Genomic DNA, 11,104 nt, shown 5'->3' on the forward strand with positions numbered 1-11,104 from the left:
CGTGTCTCCATTCCAATTGAAAAATAGGACAAAACACTCAAAGACTCAACAGTGAAAACGGGAACTCTTTAGCTTCAGCAAGCTCAATTTGTGCAGCACCCCGTGGTAAGAAAACAGCTTCACCCCACTGACACGCTGGTCACGATGACCCGATCATCCCCTCCAATCTCCCAAAGAGGACAGAATCAAAGCAAGAGGTCCTTTCGGGGGTAGAATCTCCCTCTCTCTGTAACTCCATCAATCACAGTTTACAACCTGCAGCAACAGCCTTGTTCTCTGGTTTCTAGAACATTCCCCTTCATTTGTGCATACTTGTAGCTGCTCTTGTTCTTGTGGAGGCTTTTCACCTGACACGTTTCACTGAGTGATTTGCCAACACTTAGGTGAGAAATTGTGCTGGGTTTTTGCCTCAGAGTAGTGGCTCCTCAGAGATACAACATTCTCCCTCAAATTCTTTGACAGGGCAACCCCAGCAGCTTCTGTGAAAAGCTGAACAGTCCTAGTGTGTTGCTTGGAATGTCTTCGAGGACCTGAGCTGTGCAATATTTATTTTACCTTATACTGTAGTGTGCAAAAGAATCTCGAGTCACACCTCATTTCTTTGTATTTTTCTTGGAAAAGACGACATGGGTCGTTTATTGAAATGTGTGCAAACTCACGGAAGTACAGTCTTCTTCTTTCAGCTGCTCTCACAGCAGGTAAGGGCCTCCATCTTCCTCCTTTACTACATCCATGAACCTCCACCAAGAGCCTCCTCTTTCCCTCCTGCCTGGAAGCTCCATATTCAACATCCTTTGTTCAGTGTATTCACTATCCCACATGCCCAAGCCATCTCAGCCTTGCCTTCCTAACTTTGTTTTAACCACCCAACATGAACTGTCCTGATTTCTAATCTAGTCCAACCTGGTCAAATCTCCACACACGCAAAAATAGTTTGTACAAGTCTGGTATGACCACCTTTATTCTATTTGTTATTATTTATTCTAACACAGCCTAAACTCAGATAGGCAAGCTTTCTTGGAATTTCTTTAAGTAGCTGAAAGGCATTCAAAGCTTTTCTTTGGATGTTTCTGCTTTTTGTTCTGTTCTCTGTCATGATGATGACACACTGCTTCAACAGTGTTGACGTTGGGGTCTGGGGAGGCCAGTCCATGACTCATAGTCTTCCATTGTGTGTTTTTCTATCCAGCTATGCTTTTACTGCACTGGCAATGTATTTGCATCATTATCATGCTGAAAAATGACATCATTATCATGCACTTTCCAGATGGTATTGTATGCTGGGTCCTTTGTTGCAATCATAATTCCATCAGTTTTGCCAAGAACATCATTGGCTGAAACGCAGCCCCAAACCACGACAGAGCCTCCACTGTGTTTTTGCAGCACTCACTGTTGTACTGCTTACATGAACACTCATACATACTAATGATGACCTGAACCAAACATTTGTCATTTTTCTTATATTTAGTTAAATCTCTCCCTTAAGATTGGATTCTTGACAGCCACCCTTCCGCTGAGACTACTTCTGAGACTTCAGTGAGTAGTGCATCTCTCGTGTCCTATGTCAGGTCCACCATTTGTCCAATATCCTCAAAATCCAAAAACACCATGCTGAGATATGGCAAGTTTTTAGTCAATACTTCTTTGAGGGTACTTTTTTATGCCTGTCAAACTGAGTTATCTTTGGACTTTTTTCAGATTAAAAAGAAAGGGAACTGGGTGCCGTTTCCCCCTCTGGGGGCGAGGGTACCTGGACCCGGGGTATATATAGAGTATGTTTGGGGAGTGTGATTGTGTGTACATGTCCATTTACGTTTATCCCTACGTTGGGTGAGTGCTGAGTGTTTGTATATGTGTGCATGAGGGTGGGAATGCACGTCTGTGTCTGTGTGTGTCTGTTTGTCTGTGTCTATATGTCAGGTCGGGTCTTAGACTCCACCTCTCTGGGAACTCCCAGGTCCTCCAAAGTGTGGAGGCCTATCTCCCCTCACCACACTCCCTGCCGGTGACTGATGCCCTCAGGGGTCGGTGCATTGGTGGTTCTTGGTGTCCGGGGCTGGGCGCTCAGGTATGTACCAGCTCACTCCTGGTGGCTACTTGGCGGGGCCTGGCGCCTGTTGCTCGGTCAGGCCTCTTCCGGGGCGCGGGGGGCCCTCGGGCCTCCGGCCTCTGTGCCTGTGGCTCAGTTCACTCTGGCACAGCTGGCTGCCGGCGGAGCCGGCGGGCACGCCGGTGCAGCCCCCTCTAGCTTCTGCCCGGTGGCTACTGGGTGACCCCTCGTCTGGGGATCCTCAGCCCTTCCCATGAAGGTGGCACGGATGCCCCTCTGGTGGTCCTCCTTGGGCTCTTGCACTCTGGGGCCTCTGGATGTCTGGGGCCTGGATCTCCTCCATGCCTGCTTCATGCCCTGCATGGGGGACGGGGCTATGGCTCTCTACATCCTCTTGCAGACCATTACATGGGGAAACCATTTGAATATAAGCGCGCCGATCCACACAGGTGTGCACACAGGTGTTCACTGTTCGTAGACTTAAATCACACCTTTCTTGGCTGTTACTTCAAAGCACATTGTGCGCTGTCTGTCCTGCGTGCTGCACAACAACATTCAATATTTAGTATTTACTGCTGTTTACACTTAGCTAGATTAATGCGATGGTGTTGTGTATAGTATGTTGCTTTGTTTTTTCTTTGCTTGTTTTCTATTTTTTTTCTCTCAACAGGTGATCCCGGAGATATTTTTTTTCCCCTTTCTCACTGTCCCTCTCCCCTTCTGTTTTTCTTTTCCTTCATCTTTTTTTCTCCCTTTCCTATCCCTCACTTATGTCTGTCCCGTCTGTAACAACTGAAAATAAAATAAAATAAATAATAAAAACAAAGGTCGATCAAATGGACCAATACGGCAATGCCATGATGATTCATTTGGCAAAATAAATCCATTGGGTATCCTTGTTGGTCTTCAGACAACAATTCTGACGGCTAAAGAACCAAATGGGACGGGCAAAAAAAAAAAAAAAAGAAATTTTGTGTTTGGCTAGCAAGTGCCGAAAATATCACGTACAACTGCTTCTTTGCTTAGTTGTCCGTTATATGTAGTCAGGAAAGTGGCTTAATAAACAAAAAAACATTTGAAAGTCGCCAGGTACAAACGACAGGACTGAAAATGAGTGAAAAAGAAGCCAATGAAAAAGCGTCCGGAAACCCTGAAGAACTACTGTTCAAGACCACTTTAAAAATAAATTACAAGGAAGTCCGTCTCCTTGGAAGTACAATAGAAAGGAATGAGGGGTGACTCAAGACTTTTACACAGTGCTGTATATAAAGCCCTAACTGAAGTCTATTTGAATGCAGACTAAAGCTTATTTTATAATTGTTTCTGACTTTGAATGGAAATGACTTCATTCATGTCCGTGTCTTCAACTAGAGAGAACAGGAGGCAGAAGGCAGTGCTAAAAATGTGGAGGATGGTCAGGTCACTTTGTCTGACAGACTGTGAGCCAGAGATAACAAATTAGAAACAAAATTTTGCTAATGCTATGTCAGCTGTTTTTCTGACATAAACAACTTGCTGCGACATCTTCACCGACTATTTCTGAACATAAACTCAGGCTCCTGCTAATATCACTCCATGTCTTGTCCTTGATGACAGAGAGCTTTAATGGCAGTGGCAGTGGCAAGATGCCCTGAACAATTTGCTGAGTGAAGTCACTGAAAGGTCTGTCTAAATTAAGGGATGTTGTACTTCTACCTCTGTCAAAATTGAGTGCATTTAAGTGGGAGGAACAGCCAAGCTGGCAAAACACGGCATGTCTCTGAGTTGCCCTCTGAAGCAGGCTTCCAATGGAAAAACTAACAACAGGTAATTTGTGGTCATACAGTTATTGCTGCTTTTACATCAGAGCAAAACTAGAGTTCCATTTACCTTTAGTGGTACATAGAGAGCCTGACATTTGATCATATTTGAACTTTTTTTTTCCAAATGACAATTCATTCTTTCTACTGGCTCAGTGTTGTTTGATGCTGTTTTTTTTTTTTTTAAATAATGTCTTTTTTAAAAACCATGGTTACCAAATGGTTCATCTTTTGGTTCAGTGATTTCATATTCGAATACCAAAAACAAACAATAGACATACATGTAGCAAAAGAGATGCTGAATTCTGTCAAAGTTCTGTAACAAAGATAAAGTTTGAGTTTTCAAACAAAATAGATAAAAAGCAGAAAGAATGCAGTTTATTCCAAAAGAATATCCAACCACAGATCGAAGCCATTGCTTATTGTGAATATTGTACATTTTATAGCCAATATTTAGGGCCTGAAATAACCACGATGATCAATCTTAGTTTTTTAGATGACAGATGCTATCTATTTTCCCAAAAAGCCAGCTTCATGACTTTTGACTAGAAAATGGAGCCAGATTTGGATGACTCCTTTAAAATTGATGGGTTAAGGAATTATTTGCTGCTATTGCTGGGTCAATGTATATAGAAATGGAAGATCAAGAAAAGCCAAAGTGGGACCTTAAACTGTGATTGAACTACTTCTACTTTTGTTAAAATTGGTTCTATGCGATCTAAAAAAGAAAAAAGTGCTACAGATTGGGTGCTTTCATTGTATCGATTGGTTGCTCAATTTAAATTGCTGCTCACATTTTCCATTCTCCAAACCTGGGGTGATTTTTGTCATGCCTGGGAAATTAACTGTAGTTAATTTTATTTAATTTAATAACTGTACAGTACTCTGTTTATAGTAACCATTGTCCTTAATGTAAATATGTAAGAAGAAATTGTGTATGTTTCTGTTCTGTGTCCTGTGTCCTGTTTGTTGTATATGTGTCTTTCTGGCTGCTGTTACAACCAAATTTCCCCTTCTGGGACAATTGAAGGATTATTCTATTCTATTCTTATTCTAAAAAGCTAGAATCTCAGGATCGTAACTTTGAGCCAGAGTGCTGTGTGATTTTTAAAATTGGAGTCTTCCTTGCTTGCACACTTATCATTGTGGTGCAAAAAGCATTTATTTATTTATTTATTTTTAAATGCCAGACCTGTCATCTCTCTATAGCCAGCAGCTTTTATTCATATTCTTGCGAAAATTATGAATCATCTCTTAAGTGAGCTATGCGGAGCAGCAGTGTTTTCCACGTTTGACGCACTTAATCTCAAATTATTATTTATTGAATGAAATGACAGAAATGTGAATGACGTTCTGCTGTCTCATCAGTGGGCATAATTACCTTTCCTTTAAATGTCATTTATGTACTTTTTGTCGAACGTACGGAAGCTTTATGAGCCCTTTTGTCTTACTCAACAATATCATAACTTCCACTGCAAAATAAATGACTTCTTTCTTCTGCAGTGGCTCAGTTTTGATTAATGCACATTCTCTACCTTAACAAGAGCGAATTTTCTCTAAATAACCTTTATCACTGACTCACTTGTGTTGGCAGTGTTAATACGTTGTGTTTTGAAATGTCACTGGTCTGCAACCCCTGACACAGCCTCAAGCAATGCAAAATTGCTGCTGGATTCTCTGAGTCATCTCTGAGTGGTGTGGTTGCACTGTTTCCGCTGCTATCAGTCTCTGCAGTTTGTTAAACAATTACTTCTCACTTTTCAAAGCAGCTACACATAACTTTTAAAGTTACTGCAACCGGATAAGAGATCGTTTTTTCAACTTTTAGTTGCATCATTGAAGTGGCTGCCAGTTAGATGCAGACAAGCAAACTGATGCCTGCATGGATGTCCCTGAAGATGCCTGGTCTCTAGGGAACAATCAGGGCTCCGATTGTCTGGTAACCCTTTCCAGGTAAAACCAGTTCTATTTACATTATACATGCTTCCCTTAGGCATAGCATAAATCTTCATTGCAGTTGAGGCCCAGCTCTATCTATGGCACACACCAATTAGTTAAACTGAAGGAATGATCTCTGATTTCCTGCTTCTAGATTTAGATAAAACCGTGTGTGGTGGGGCATGGTCTGCGGTGCCATGCAGGGAATCTGGGTTTTGGGACAGTCGAGAAATATCGTAAATGATTCCCTGTGTTTTAACATGGCGGGCGTGATTGAGGATGCTGTGCAAGTGCGTCCGCCTTCACTGCATGTCACTGCAGACCACGCCCGTCCCCACTGTGATTACTATACTTGGCCCTAAAAATCTTAGAAACATGGTATCTAACCATATACTTACTCTGGGTGGCATTACCTTAGCCTAGAGTAACACTGTGAGGAATCTTGGAATCATTTATGACCAGGAAATGTGCTTTTATGTGCATATTAAACAAACATGTAGGACTGCTTTCTTGTATTTGCACAATATCTCTAAAATTAGAAACACCCTATATCACCCTAACCCATGGTGATATTCAATTCAATTTTATTTAAACAGCGCCAAATCACAACAGCAGTCACCTCAAGGCGATTTATATTGTAAGGTAGACCCCAGAATAATACTTACAGAGAAAAACCCAACAATCATATGACCCCCTATGAGCAAGCACTTTGGCGACAGTGGGAAGGAAAAACTCCCTTTTAACAGGAAGAAACCTCCAGCAGAACCAGGCTGAGGGAGGGGCGGGGCCATCTGCTGCGACCGGTTGGGGTGAGAGAAGGAAGACAGGATAAAAGACATGCTGTGGAGAGTTCTTTCCTGTTATGATGTTTGGAGATGACATCGTGATCTGTGGAGAGAGTACGGATCAGAGCCTAGAGAGACGGAGGTATGCTCTAGAGAGAAGCAGAATGAGAGTTAGTAGATACAAGACAAAGTACAACAGGTGGAAAGATGAAGATGCAAAGAGTAGAGGTGGTGAAGATAGATGAACTTAAATGTCTTGGGTCAACTATCCAAAGCAACAGAAAGTGCACAAGAGAGGTGAAAAAGAGACTACAGACAGGGTGGAGATGAGTATCGGGGTGATATGTGATAGAAACATAGCACCAAGAGTGAAAGAAAAGGTTTACAAGACAAAAGTGAGATCTGGTATGATGTATGGTTTGAAAATGATGCCACTGACAAAAAGACAAGAGACCAAGCTGGAGGTGACAGAGCTGAGGATGCAAACATTTTCAGTGGGAGTGACCAGAATGAAGAGGATTGAAAATGAGTATATCGGAGGACAGCTCAGGTTGAGATGATTTGGACATGTGCAGAAGAGGAAGAGCAAATATCCTGGACCTCTGATCCTCTGTGGTGACCCCTGAAGGGAGAGGACGAAAAAAGAAGATGCTGATACTGTATTTCCATGTATGTTTACACATTTCAATACATCGCCACAAACATTTATCCAGTTTCCTTTAAAATATAAAGAATTAAGGGAGGCTCAAGACTTTTACACAATACTATACTTTTAAGGTGGAATATTTTTTTACATGAGTAGACACTGTGGCTCTCCTTTAATATCATTATATCAATACAGCGGTACACGGCCATTTTCTCCTCTGCTAAAGAAAATCTTAAGCCTCTTAAAATACCTCTTCCCCACTCCTAACATTTCTTTACCTTAGAAACTCTAAGATGCTTTATCATTCGTATCTCTAATGAGAGATTCTTAGAAAATTCTAAGGAATTTTTTAGAGTTTCGTCACTAGGATCAGGACTTAGTATTGTGAAGCTTTGTGAATATGGGCCCAGAGCTTTAGCTGGCTGAATTTGAGCTGAAACAGGTCAGTGCCGGTAAGTTCCATATCCACAATGGATTTGTCACATTAGCAAATCTGCACCTCTGATAGGGGAATATTTTCCTTTGCTTGCACATTAAAATGCTGCTCGTATCCCAAAGAGAGAGATGGAATAGATCCTCTGGTTATACTTCTAGATGTCCATCCAATGTTTAATTCAGGTCCCTGAAAAAACGGACTCAATCAAATCAAGCAAGCTTGGGTGGACCAGTGCAGCTTTAATAAAAGCATTATTTAGAAAGCTGATGGATGGAGTTCATTCTGAGAACCTGAAATTCGGATTTTGAGGGGGAGTTCTTTAGGCTTTGCAAGAAGAAGGCATTTGAAGGAAGATATGATCAAATGGTAGGTGTCCAAATAGGAAGAGCAAAAAGCAGATATCACACAGGGATTATCTTACCGGATTCTCAGAAAAAAAGACTAAAAGTAATTTGGGTATATGATTTTTAACAAGCTCGTGTCATTTTTGTTTTTTGGTCAGTGTACTTGTGCATGAACTACTTGTGCCTCGTCCACATATAGGAAAAATGACGCTGCTGTAGTTTTACAAGAAAGAAAGAAAGTGTACTTTATTGATCCCCATGGGGAAATTCCTCTCTGCATTTAACCCATTCACTCAGTGAAGCAGTGGGCAGGGACGGTACCTTGCTCAGGGGTACCTCAGGGTAGCTGTTCAGGGGAATTGAACCCCCGACCTTCCGATCATGGGGCCACCACTCTACCTAGTGAGCTATCCCTGCCAACAGGGGGTGCTTTCAACTGTTCCCTTATTTCCCATGGGCTCACCGCGTGTCACAAAGGGCATCCAGCAAAATCGTGTGAATAGGGAAGCAGCTGAAAGTAGCTTTGGTGTAATCAGGGTACAGCAGCTTCTGATTCAGTGTCTCCTCTCAGTCTTGGTCCAGAGCTCTGTAAGCATTCAGAGCATATTTGTCATGCTTACATGTATCAGATAGTCAAACAATGTTTAATACTGGACAAAGAGCCTGAGTAAATACAAAATGCTTTCAATGATTATTTCATTAATGAAATAATCATTTGATAATTTAAGGGAAAAGAGCTGTCCAAGGTTACCTGGTTTTGTGTGAAAAAGCCTCTCCTTGTGAAATTATGAAGTTGCTGTGATTAACCACAATTTTTGGGGAAAAAAAGCTGAGTTAAGTTTCACACCAAGGCTTGATTACTTCCAGGCCTGCTGAATCAAGAAGTCACTTAAATACACTCGTCTCAACACATCATCCCAAGATCTAAAGAAAGAGCTGAGAAACAAAGTCACTGACATTTATCAGCCTCGAAAGATCAACAAAGCCATTTCTAATGACTCCAGTGAACTGCAGTGAGAGCCATTATTCACAAATGGAGAAAACAGTTTGTGGCAGGCCTACCGAAATTACTCCAAGAGTGCATCAACGACTCATCCAGGAGGTCACATGAGAACCCAGAATAACATCTAAAGACCTGCAGACCTCACTTGTATAAGCCTGGTTCTTTTATACATACCTACATATACACTCAAAGCATTTTATACAACTTGCCTCATTCACCCATTCATTCACTTTTTTCTAGATGCGTTCCATCCAACATTCACATACATTGACACACCTATGGGTGCATCAGAAAGCATTTTGGTATTAATATGTTGCCCAAGGATATTTGGCATGCAGGCTGGAGCAGCCAGGGATCAAATCTCCAACCACCTGAGCTACAGTCAGTTCATTATTCAACAATAAAAAACACTCTGGGTAAAAATGTAATCCATGGGAGAGTTCCAATATTAAAACCATTGCTAGCCAAAAAGAAACAAAGTCTCACCTCATGTTTGCCAACTTCTTGCTGATCAAGAAGACTTTATGGAAAATAACTTTCTATAGAGTATGGAAGCCCGTTTCCACCACTAAAAAAAAAAAAAAGTATCCATGACTCGAAATTTCGACTTATCAACTCAAAATTTCGTGTTACTTTTCTCAAAATTTCGAGTTAGCATTGCCAATTTGCGTGAATTACATCATTTCCCAGTTACCTGGAAGCTGAAGCCCTCAGCTACAAATGCTACAGCTAAGCTACCAGTATTACAGCCAGTCATGAATACACAAATTGCTGAGTATTTTCAGCGTGGCTTCACAAATGATGAAATCCTTCTGTTATTAGCTGAATCACATGGCATTACTATGAGTAAACGCACTCTCGAAAGTGCCAATTTGTTGCGATCCGGTTTTGAGTGTGCTTTCCTCTGCGCTATATCCTTCCGGGTAACAAGAAAATGACGTCCTTCACGTAGATTACTGATTGGCAGAGCTAACTCAAAATTTCGAATTAGTTTTCTCAAAATTTCAAGTTAATAACTTGAAATTCTGAGAAAAGTAATTCGAAATTTTGAGTTATAGATACTTTTATTTTTTTATATTGGCGGAAAACAGGCTTCCACAATAGACTGAACTTTTTGGAAGGTTTGAGTCTGGTGTAAAATTAGGTAGCATGCAGCTTTATACCAACAGTCAACCACAGTGGTGGTAGTGTGATGGTCTGGGCTACTTTGCCACTTCAGGTCATGGATGACTTCCAATAACTGATGTAACCATGAATTCTGCTTCTACCAGAAAATCCTAAAGGAGAATGTCTGAGCATCAGTTTTTCTGCTCAAGAGCACTAGGGTTATGCAGCAGGACAATGAGGCAAAAGACAGAAGCAAGTCCACCCCTGAATGATGGAAAAATGAAACAAAAAGAAGGGTCGTAACTGGCCTTGTAAAAGTCCAGAATTAAATCAGATGGAGATGCTTTGCCATGGCCTTAAACGGACTGTTCATGCTTGAAAACCTTCCAGTGTTGCTGGATTAAAACAATTCTTTCAGGATGTGAAAGACTCATCGCAGTTGCTTGATTTAAGTTGTGGCCAAGGGTGGCACAACCAGTTACTAGATTTAGGGCACAATCTGACCTCTTACTGTAGAACTTTACAGTTGTGCTTGAAAATACTAACTTGATGAAGGTGTAATTGTAGGCAGTCATGTCCACTGTGTGGCGCTGCAGTCCCCAGAAGTACTTCTGTCACACAGGTGAGGTCTGCATCCCCACTTCTTGAAACATTTATATCACTTTATCTATTCTTCTTCTTTAGTGGGTATAATTCAGTGTGTGAAATTAACATCTTACCCATATCTGGGAGTGCATTTAAAAAGTTGGTCAATCCAAGAATTTAAACTTGGTATATTTGTCAGTTTGATAGGCACTTAATATGACCGGCTACATAAAGAGACACGCTTTCATTTCACATACTGAGGGGTGTGCACTGTAGCATTAAATAGGCCACCAACACAAAACGGGGACCTCATAAATCCCCCTGACATTTCGGCGAAGGGAAACATAAATGTTTCTTTTTGATGTTTGGGAAAAAACAAGCTGGAAAACAACCAATTTTTGAGGAGGAACG

Source organism: Neolamprologus brichardi, chromosome 23 (genome assembly GCF_056152115.1).
Source record: "Neolamprologus brichardi isolate AB-2024 chromosome 23, ASM5615211v1, whole genome shotgun sequence".
Taxonomy (NCBI): domain Eukaryota; kingdom Metazoa; phylum Chordata; class Actinopteri; order Cichliformes; family Cichlidae; genus Neolamprologus; species Neolamprologus brichardi.